The sequence below is a fragment of the Scyliorhinus torazame genome, chromosome 7 (assembly GCF_047496885.1).
Source record: "Scyliorhinus torazame isolate Kashiwa2021f chromosome 7, sScyTor2.1, whole genome shotgun sequence".
In the NCBI taxonomy this organism is placed as follows: Eukaryota; Metazoa; Chordata; class Chondrichthyes; order Carcharhiniformes; family Scyliorhinidae; genus Scyliorhinus; species Scyliorhinus torazame.
The window spans coordinates 120388826-120399620 of NC_092713.1; the positions used below are offsets into that span (position 1 = coordinate 120388826).

The following is a 10795-nucleotide window of genomic DNA, read 5'->3' on the forward strand; positions in this document are numbered from 1 at the left end:
TGATAAAGCAGATGACAAAAGACTTCACTTTCAAAGTGGCTGTTGTAGAATTAATGCAGTAGTACATGTTGGTCACCAGTGCATATTTTATTTCCTTTGGGAACATTAGAAAGAGAAATCATTTACAGAAACATGAAGAGTAATCACATTTACAAACCTGCAATAATGTTAAGGCTATCATCTTCTGCTGATGACTGAGAGAGGAAGATGGTATAGGAATCACATACTTCACTAAAATTTAAGTTGAAATCATCATCCACATCCAAAAGTATACTGTGTTCAAAGGATTTCTCCCATATTAAAGAATTATCCGGACTTTGTTTGATGCAGTCCTCATCTAAGATGTTGAGTGATTGTCGCAAATTAATGCAGTGATTCTCCACATATCTGGTGAATTGATAATCATCCATTTTCTCTAAAAGGTCTCCATGGTCATCTGTATCCATTTCGCTTGCTACATCAAGATTTATCTCTGCTTCAAAATGTTCCATTTTTCCGCATCAGCAAAAATAGTCACATAAATTAGTACAAATAGAAAGGTCTGTGTTTTCTTTAGAGCAATCTTCTCATTCATTGAAGTCCAAAATTGCAGAACTAGAATAATCTATGCAGGAGAAAAAAAAAAAGGAGTCATACAGAGTTTATTATGCTCAACATTTATGTATACTTAATTTTTTAAAAAGTGTTGTTACTGGTAAAATGTTCCCTTGGGTAATGTACAGTAAGATAGAAAAAAATTAGATATTCTATTTTAAATATTTGTATATTAAATACCACATTCCAGTGTACGTGGCATTTTTACATGCCAACTTGAGTATTGAAGGAATTTAATATTTTAATTAAATGTTCTCAGTTATGTTTATCACAATATCAATTTCATACACAGCTTGTGTGTGTGTGTGTGAGGGGGGGGGGGGGGGGGAAGAGAGAGAGAGAGAGAGAGAGAGAGAGAGAGAGAGAGAGAGAGAGAGAGAGAGAGAGAGAGATGGTGCCAGAAAAAAAGCACACCTGCTCTTCCTGGTTCACAAGGAATACTGTGAAGGCATTTGCCTTTTGCCCACCCACAGCACCAGGCACCCGGGTTCGATTCCCGGCTTGGGCCACTGTCTGTGCGGAGTCTGCACGTTCTCCCGGTGTCTGCGTGGGTTTCCTCTGGGTGCTCTGGTTTCCTCCCATAAGTCCTAAAGACGTGCTTGTTAGGTGAATTGGACATTTTGAATTCTCCCTCAGTGTACCTGAACAGGTGCCATAATGTGGTGACATGGGGATTTTCACTGTAACTCCATTTGCAGTGTTAATGTATGTGCACTTGTGACACGAATAAAGATTATTATTACTACTATTCTCATCCTGCTATGGCCGCTAAATTACACAACACCTGGGAAACCTGGTTGGGCACAGTCAAAGCTGAAAATTGGGTTACATAAGAACTAGGAGCAGGAGTAGGCAATTCAGCCCCTTGAGCCTGCTCGGCCATTCAATACAATCATCATGACTGATCTCATCATGGCATCAACTCCACTTTCCCGCCTATTCTCCATAACCCTTCAACCCATTACTAATTATAAATCTGTTTATCTCCGCAAATTTACTCAATGTCCCAACATCCACCATACTCTGGGGTATGGAATGCCACAGATTCACGACCCTTTGAGAGAAGTAATTTTCCTCACCTGTTTTAAATCTGCTACCCCTATATTAAACTATGACCTCCCATTTTAAATTGCCCCACAAGAGGAAACATCCTACCTATGACTATTTTTTCAATCCCCTTTTATTTTCTTATATACCTCCATCCAATCATCTCTCATTCTTCTAAACTCGAGAGGAGGTCTAAACTGCTCAATCTCTCTTCATAGGACAAACCCTCATCTCTGGAATCAATCTAGTGAATCTCCTCTGAACTGCCTCCAATGCAACTACATCCCTCCTCAAGGGGATCAAAACTGTACACAATACTCCAAGTGCGGTCTCACCAATGTTTTGTACAGTTGCAGCAACATTTCCCTACTTAAATAACTGCTAAATTCCATTTGCCTTCCTTGTTACCTGCATACTAGCTTATATGCTATTCATGCACGAGGACACCCAGATTCCTTTGCACCAAAGCACTCTGGAGTTTTCTCTCCATTTACATAAGAAGTTGCTTTTCTATTTTTCTGACCTCACACTTATCCATGTTAAACACCATCTGCCAAATTTTGGCCCTCTCACTTAACTATCCAAATCCATTTGTAAATTTATTTTTTCGTTATTGCAGCTTACTATCCCCCATCTATTTAAGTGGCATCTGCAAATTTGGCTTCAGTACCTTGTATCCCTGAATCCAAGTCATTAATATATATTGCAAATAGTTGGGGCCCGAGGACCAAACTCTGTGGTACCCCACTGGCTACATCTTGCCAACCAGAAAAAGACCCATTTAGCCAGACTCTTTGGTTTCTGTTGGTTAGCCAGTCCTCTATCCAAGCTAATAAATTACCCAAATCCCACGTGATCTTATCTGGTGTATTAATGTTTTGTGCTGCAAGATATCACATGCCTTCTGGAAGTCCAAATATACTACATCCACAGGACCCCCATTATCTACTTTGCCTATTACATCTGCGAAAAACTCTTAGCAAATTAGCCAAACACGATTTACCCTTCATAAAACCATGCCGACTCCAATTACGTTTTGACTTTCCAAATGTCTAGCTGTTACTTCCTTAAAAATGGACTCTAACAATTTCCCAACGACAATGTTAAACTAACTGGTCTTTAGTTTCTTACTTTCTGCCTCCTTCCCTTTTTCAACATGGGCATTACATTCGCATTTTTCCAATTCACAGGAATCTTTCCCCCATCCAGGGAATTTTGGAATATTACAACCAATGGATCCACCATCCCCACTGCCACATCTTTTAAAACAATCAGGCCCTTGGGCCTTCAATATCAATAGTGTGCTCAGAACAATCATCAACAATAGGGCAAAAGTACTAAGTTTCTCTCTTTTTATTACCTCTGCATTACCTGTTACTATTGGGATGGTAGTGTCCACCACCCTGAAAACAGAGGCAAAATACTGATTTAGTGTCCACATTATTAACTCTCCAGTCTCATCCTCCAAGGAATCAACATTCACTTTAGCTACTCTCTTCCCTTTTATACACTTGGGAGGTTTTTGCTATCCTTTTTTATATTTTGCACTAGTTTTCTTTCATAATTGAGCTTTGCTCTTTTTATAACTTTTTTAGTAACCCTTTGTTGATTTAAAAGTTCCCGAATCTTCCAGGCTGCCACTGGCTTTTGCAATATTGTATGCCTTAGTTTTTGTCTTTATTTTATGTTTAACTCCGTTACTTAGCCATGGATGTTTCCCCCCCACTCCTACAATGTTCTCTTCCTCACTGGAATATATTTCAGTTGGGAGGAATTGACTACCTCCTAAACATCTTTCACTGCTCAACCGTCCTGCCTTTTAATCTTCCTGTCCAGTCCACTAGGGCCAAATCTGTCTTTATGCCTATGTATTTACCTTTGTTTAAATCCAGGATGCTATTGTGGGACTCCAGTTGCTCGTCCTCAAATTGGAATATAAAATTCTAGCATGTTCTAATCACTCTTCCCTCAAGGATCCTGAACAATCAGTCCATTGATTAATTCCTCATCATTGCACAATAATAAAGCTCCCTGGTTGGTTCCACAACATATTGCTCCAAGAAATGATCTTTAATATAGTCAATTAACTCTCCCTCAAGGGTAACCTTGCCAATTTGATTAATTCCATCTATATGTACAAAAGCCTAGGGAGCCCCCTGTAGGCAAGTAAACACAATTTATTTTAGTGATAGAAAACATCCACTTCAGTGGTGCAAACACAATAAGTTCCAGTTGGGACTACCAGCATGCTGGTCTCTGTCCAGGCCGGCTTTTACATAGCATGGTAATGGGCCCAAGTTGAGCGGTCCCCTTCCCACTCGCAGGGAAACTCATATTCCACGAGTCCCATGGGGAGATCAATTAGGGTATCCTTGTGAAGGTTATTACAATCGGCATATCAAAATCACCCATAATTATTGTCGTACCTTTCTTACAAGCCCCCAGTATTTCCTGGTTTATATCATGCCTTACTGCGGAACCACTGTTTGGGGACCTATAGATTGCCCTCAACAGGGACTTCTTTCCCTTGCTATCTCTTATGTCTATCCAGACTGGCTCTACATCTTGACCTCAGTGCCTATATCATTTTTAACTACAGCACTGATCTCTTCCTTAATTAACAAAGTTACACCTCCGTTTCCATCCTGCGAGAACCCTTAGATATTAAACTCCCAGACCTGGTCTCCTTGTAGCCATGTCTGAATAATCGCCACCAAGCCATACCCCTTTCTCTCAATTTGCGATGTTAACTCATTACTTTTATTCCAAATGCTTTGTGCATTCAGATACAATGCCTTTTAAGTTTGTTCTATTATCAAATTTCCCTACTCTTGTATGATTTCTTGGTGCAGTATGATTTTCACACATTCTGTCCTTTCATCTTATTTTCTGGTAACAAACTGCCTCATCAATAACCTGTACGCCTACCTTCTCTTTGAACTTTAATTTTCTAATATTCCATGCCAATGAACCCTCCCTCCCCACCATTTAGTTTAAAGCCCTATCTATAGTCCTAGTTATGTGACTCGTCAGGCTCTGGTCCTAACATGATTCAGGTGGAGCTTGTCCCATCAGAACAGCTCCCTCCTTCCCCAGTATTGGTGCCAATCTCCCAAGAATTCAAATTTGTTTCTCCCAAACCAATCTGAGCCACACATCTCTTTAATCTTATTGATCCTGTGCCAACATGAGCTTGTGCCTCATGTAGTAATCTGGAGATCAACATCTTTTTGGTTCTGCTTTTTAATTTAGGCCCTAGCTGCTTATATTCCCTCAGCAGAACTCTGTCCTTGTTCTATCTATATCAGTGTTCTTCAAAGTTGGGGGGCATGACCTGCGGGTGGGTCGCGGGCCGGTGTCGGGAGGGCCGCAGAGCCGTTGTCCGCGGCGCTCCCGATCGCTCAAATCCCCATGCAGCAGCCGGCTTTTCATAACACCGGCTGCAAGCGGCCGCAAACATGTTAAAAAGAATATTCGGCCGCATTGCGCATGCGCGCCGATCATCGGACACGCATGCACAGCGCGGCCACTATTTTTTATTTTTTTTAAACGGTTGCAGCTTTTTGTTTTACAAGTTCTGTAGTGGTTTTTATTCATTTTTTTTTTTAAACAAGTTCGGGGGGGGGGGGGTGGTTTATTCATTTTTTATATATTTTTTTACAAGTTTGGTGGGGGGGGGGGAAGAGTTTAATTCATAAAATTTTTACAGGAAAAAAATTCAGAACTTTGGACAGATGGAGACTCCATACTTTCCGACACCAGACGACTTCACCTTCATCCAACAGGTTCCATTGGAGGAGCGTGTACGAGGGCCAAAGGGACCCAAAACCATTTCCTCCATTTTTGTCAGCAGCAAACAAGGTAAGAGAAAATGATGGGTCGCGCAGGTCAGCCGGCGTGGGTCGTGAAGGTTGGCAGGCGTGGGTCGCGAAGGTTGGCCGGTTGGTAAAAACGGGTCCCCGGAAAAAAAGTTTGAAGAACACTGATCTATATCGTTGATACTTACGTGGACCACGACAACTGGATTCCCCCCCTCCCAACCAGGTTCCTCTGCAGCCCAGGTGAGATATTCCAAACCCTTGCACCAGGTTGGCAACACAGCCTTTGGGACTCTCAATCCCGGCCATAGGGGACAGTGCCTATGCCCCTAATTATACTATCCCCGATTACAACTACATTTCTCTTCCCCCCAACACTTGAATGGCTCTGTCTACCACTTTGCTATGGTCAATTTTCTCATCACCCCAACAGTCACTGCTCTCATCCACACAGGGAGCAAGAATCTCAAAGTCGTTGGTCAAGGACCGAGGCTCCAACAACCCTACTTCCTGGATCCGTCTACCTGCCTCACTCAGCCACACTCTCCTGTTCCTGACCACAGGTTGAATTCAAGGTAATGAATCTAATCCGACTGTATCCTGAGTGTATAGGTAACTCTTCCCCTCCCTGATATGTCAGTGTCCAAAGTTTAGACTCCAGTCCCTCGAGCAACCAACACTTGCTACAGATGTGGTGCATCTCTATTTTATTTAATTTGTTTTTCATTTGTTTTGCAAATTTCCAACTGGTCTTTACTTTTTATTAAATCTGCAAAAATATTTCTCCCATTTACCTTTTAATTTGAAAGCAACTTAGAATAGGTCATTCAAATTAGCAGTTACTTACCAACCAATGAATTTGCGGTTTTCCTCTGATGTCACTCGTTTTTCCCCCCACTCTTTATGGTGAGCTCCCCCCCCCCACAGCTCCCTTCCCCCACTATTTTAATAAATCCTTCTCACATGCCTGGAATCTCACCAAGACTGCACATCACCCTCCAGGAGATTGTGGTGGGGAAGAGACCATTTCTACCTCCTGGTGGAATGTGCTTTTGCAAAGAAGGTCTGGAGAGAGAAGAGGCCATTTTTGTCTAGGTTCATCCTGAGCTGCTCCGTGATACAGAACTCTTGTGTTCTACGGACTGTTCCCAGGGATACACCGAGCTGGTGAAGAGAAAAGGTCCTCCTTGTCAAATCCTTCTCATATGCCTGGAGTCTCACCAAGACTGTACGTCACCCTCCAGGAGATTGTGGTGGGGAAGAGACCATTCCTACCTCCTTGTGGAATGTGCCTTTGAGGTCAGGGGAATTGTATAGAACTTCTTGGGCTGTATGACTATCATCAAATGTATATGGGGAATATTAGACGCATCACAATTGTATTGAAGCACATCGGAGTGCAACTTGTAGACAGCCTAACTGCCATTGCACTTTTTGTAGAAACCAGTTTGAAATGGCTGTAATGTTCCTTTGATTGTATTAAAGCACCTCAAGAGTGCAACATGATTCATGTTACAAGTTTGAATATCATCGCTCTGTGATGGCCATTTTGAAATGTTCTTGCAGATATTTTACAAATTAACTATATGTTTGATAAAATGTGTACACCTATGAGAAGGAAATTATATAGAAATGGCAACCGAGTCCTTCTACTTCAACTTCCTACACATACAGACACAAACTTTCCGGAGTGTAGGCCAGAACTGAAAGGATAATTGGAGTAATTTCCAATGAGATTGTTCAGAATAAGATGAGGGCAGCACAGTAGCACAGTGGTTAGCACAGTTGCTTCAGAGCTGCAGGGTCCCAGGTTCGATTCCTGGCTTGGGTCACTATCTGTGCGGAGTCTGCACGTTCTCTTCGTGTCTGCGTGGATTTCCTCCGGGTGCTCCGGTTTCCTCCCACAGTCCAAAGATGTGCAGGTTAGGTGGATTGGCCATGATAAATTGTCCATAGGTTAGGTTGGGTTACAGGGTAGAGGTGTGGGCTTAAGTAGGGTGCTCTTTCCAAGGGCCGGTGCAGACTCGATGGGCCTCCTTCTATGCACTGCAAATTCTATGAATTCTATGAGGGGAAGGAGGGGGGCCTATTTCTTGTCCAAGTTATGCTAGCTGATTTATAAATTGCTTTTGTTTAAAATTTATAAACATAAATTAAATCAGATAAATTGTGTTAAATGTCGAGGGTGGTAACAGGGTTTGCTGTTAATAATGCAGAAGAATTGGATCTTCTGCTTTTAATTCCCCATGTCATCTGCCCAGCCACTTTTCATTAATAATTAAGGATTCTAAATAAAACAGTGCAAAGGCAAATTGGATAGAATAGTTGTAACTTGGGGAGACCTAAATAATTGTAAAGTCACATTATGAGTGCCTAGCTTCCCACGACGCCTGAACATTGTGGGAGGACACACACACACACACACACGCACCTCCCCCCCCCCCCCATATTTTGAGCGGGTGTCCAGGGACCGGGGCCCGTTGTGGCCAGGAGTGCGTGGGCAGGGTGTTCCAGACGTGGGGGATCAATTGGGGAATGGAGGGTCCCAGGGTGCAAGCCTTGGGGAATAGAGGGTCCCAGGATGCGAGCCACTGCTGTTTGTCAGTCTAACACACTCTCCCAATTATTTAGAGGTAATGAGTGGTATGGACGATATTCAGGACCTCGCAGAACAGGCCCTAGTGGTGCTGCTGGCAGCACCTGCGCCATGTCCTCACAGACTTGGCGCCACATGGAGGAGGACACCCGCTCCCATGGCCATCAAGGTCACCACAGCCCAGAACTTTTACGCCTCGTAATCATTCCAGAACTTAAGCAGGGACCTGTGTGGCAGGCCACAGCACACCGGTGCATCCGGCAGGTCACTGTGCCCTGTTTCCCTGGGCGGAAAGGATGACATGGACCAAGCTTAAAAAGATGCTTGGGCAGCAGGATTCTCCATCGCCGGGGTGCCCTAGGTCCAGGAGCTGATAGACTGCACACGTCGCCTTGCACTCACCAGGCCATCTGGGAGTGCAGTTCCAATGCTTCGACCGCTCCAGTGGTACCCTGTGGTACACTGCCCAGAGGGGCGCCCGCTTTGTGGTGGTCTGCTGTGTCCTCCACAACTTGGCTCAGCAGCAGCCACGTGCTGGTGGTTGGGGATGAGGAGCATGTGTCCACCTCCAAGGAGGAGGATGATGAGGAGACGACAGCCTCCCGTACCTGCCTCCCCGAACAGGCGCCGGAATGTGGCAACTAGGGGCTTTTCACAGTAACTTCATTGAAGTCTACTCGTGACAACAAGCGATTTTCATTTCATTTTCACAGACGAGCAGGGGCTGGAGTACGATCCCAGGAAGGAACCGATGACCATCTGGAGGCTGCAAGATCGGCAGCAGCGACGACGGTCAGCAAGCTCACAGGGTCAGAGATGCCTTCATACTTGCACCATCGTGTGGATGCCCTTGGCAATGCTCCTCAGTGATTGGGCCATGCTCTGCAGCATTTCAGCAATGCCCACCTGCGACTGGGATAGGCTCTGCAGCACCGTGGTAATTCCCATCCGAGAGCAGGTCACGTCCCACAGCACCTCTTCAAAGTTAGCCTGGTACTGGGTCACATCACCCAGTGAGTTGGACATTCTGCAGAGGCCCTCACCGACTGCGCCACGTCTTGGATACCTCCACTAATGGTACCAACGTTGTGCACCAGGTTCTCCAATGCGGTCGCCACTCCAGCAGTGTTGGCCATAACATTGGAACTTCTCCAATTGGTTATGGACCTGCTGGAGTGTCACTGACATCCCCCTATGAATGACCCGGCCACACGCTAATGTCGCCATCAGCTCCCGAGTAGTCCTGCTCCATGGGCGCAGCATCCGGCTGGGACCCAGCTATCCTCAGACTGCTATCTCACCATGGGGTTCCTGCCTCCAAATGATGTCCATTAACAACTATGTGGTGCCCACCAGATTGTGCCCCAGAAGCCGGTCCACTAAAGTTTCCCCACCGAGGTGCGTGTATCTGCGATGGTGGAGGGTGGGGCTGACAGCTGTGCCGTAACCACGGAGGCATCTTCAGAGCTCTCCTTTGAGGTGCTCTCCTCGGAGTCAGGTGAGGGGACCGCCCGAGATGGGCCTGCGCCGTCGGCTGGAGGACTTGTGGTCAGTAGGAGGGATAGGTCAGTCAGTATAGAAATAACAACTCACGTGTGACAGGTCCTCTGGGTGGGACCTAGTGGATCCTCGACCTCCGCATTGGCGACCACCCTGTCCTTAGCCACACCCAGTGACCTCCAGGACCAGTTCCTCGAAGGTGGTGAGTGAGGATTTGTATGTCTGGCACCTCTCTGCTAGTCTGGGCACTTTCCTGGCGATTGTGGAAGAGCTAGTCTCAATTCTAAAGGACTAACCCCCTTATTTTGAGATTGGAATCTTTAGTTCAAGGTTCCCCATAAAACTTGGGCGGACATCTAGGTCTAGTTCCACAGCACCGACTGCTCCCGGAGAAATCACATAATCTGTGTAGCGCTGCTTCTACGCCAACGAAATTCTACCCCCCTACTGCGCAGTTATCAGTTTACAGATCCAACCAGTTAGGGTGCAAAAGCTTTGGGGGCGAGGGGTACAGAGGAAACTGGGCGCGCTAATGAGGTGCCTCAATCCAGCAAATTCCCTGGGATTCATTATAGACACGCGTAAAAGAGCAAGGGAGTTTGGACGGAGCGTAAATACTTGCGGAACATACCTGCAGCCGGTTTCTTGATCCGAATTGCACGCATCGTCTCTGGGTACAAATGCACCTAAATATCCACTCCCAGTAACGATGGTCGGCCACGGGACCCGCAATTTTGGACTTTGAATTTAATGGACTTTGCCCATTTAATTCACGAGTGAAGAAGGCGCTGGTGTTTGGTCCTTTTTGTACCTCGGTCTCCCGGTGACAGAGAGAAGGCTTTGCTCACCTGTCCTGAGTTTTAAACCCTCCCGGTGCTGCCGCTCAGCCCCGGCCGCATTCTGACAGGTTTTTACAGTTAGAAGCTGTCCTCCGCGAGCGAGCTCCGCCTCAGCGGCGGTTACATAAATTAGGCTAATGAGCGGTCCCCGTGCTCGCATTGGCTGAGATTTGAATCGGAGGGGGCGGGGTTTCCTGACTGTTGTTATGGCGACGGAGCAGCTGCAGCCCCGGCGGGAGGAGGTGGCTCAGCCCAGACTGGGTGCTGTAATTCAACCAGATCCGGTTTCTTGGTTGTTTTTAAGGCGAGTCCCACCACAACGCCTCAGGTTTGACCAAAACCCCGCTGGCGTCCAGAGCGATAGCTCTTAAAAGTTGTTCGGGGCTCCAGGGCAGTGTTGA

At 45.7% G+C, this 10795-nt stretch overlaps 1 long non-coding RNA gene across 1 annotated transcript; it reads right to left on the bottom strand.

Annotated features, from left to right (window-relative positions):
* Positions 1-68: 68 nt before the first annotated feature.
* LOC140427318 (uncharacterized) lies at positions 69-10519 on the bottom strand. The gene is made up of 2 exons (XR_011948464.1): positions 10187-10519; positions 69-604 (listed from the first exon to the last, which is right to left on the bottom strand). It is a non-coding gene; the product is annotated as an uncharacterized lncRNA (long non-coding RNA).
* Positions 10520-10795: the final 276 nt, after the last annotated feature.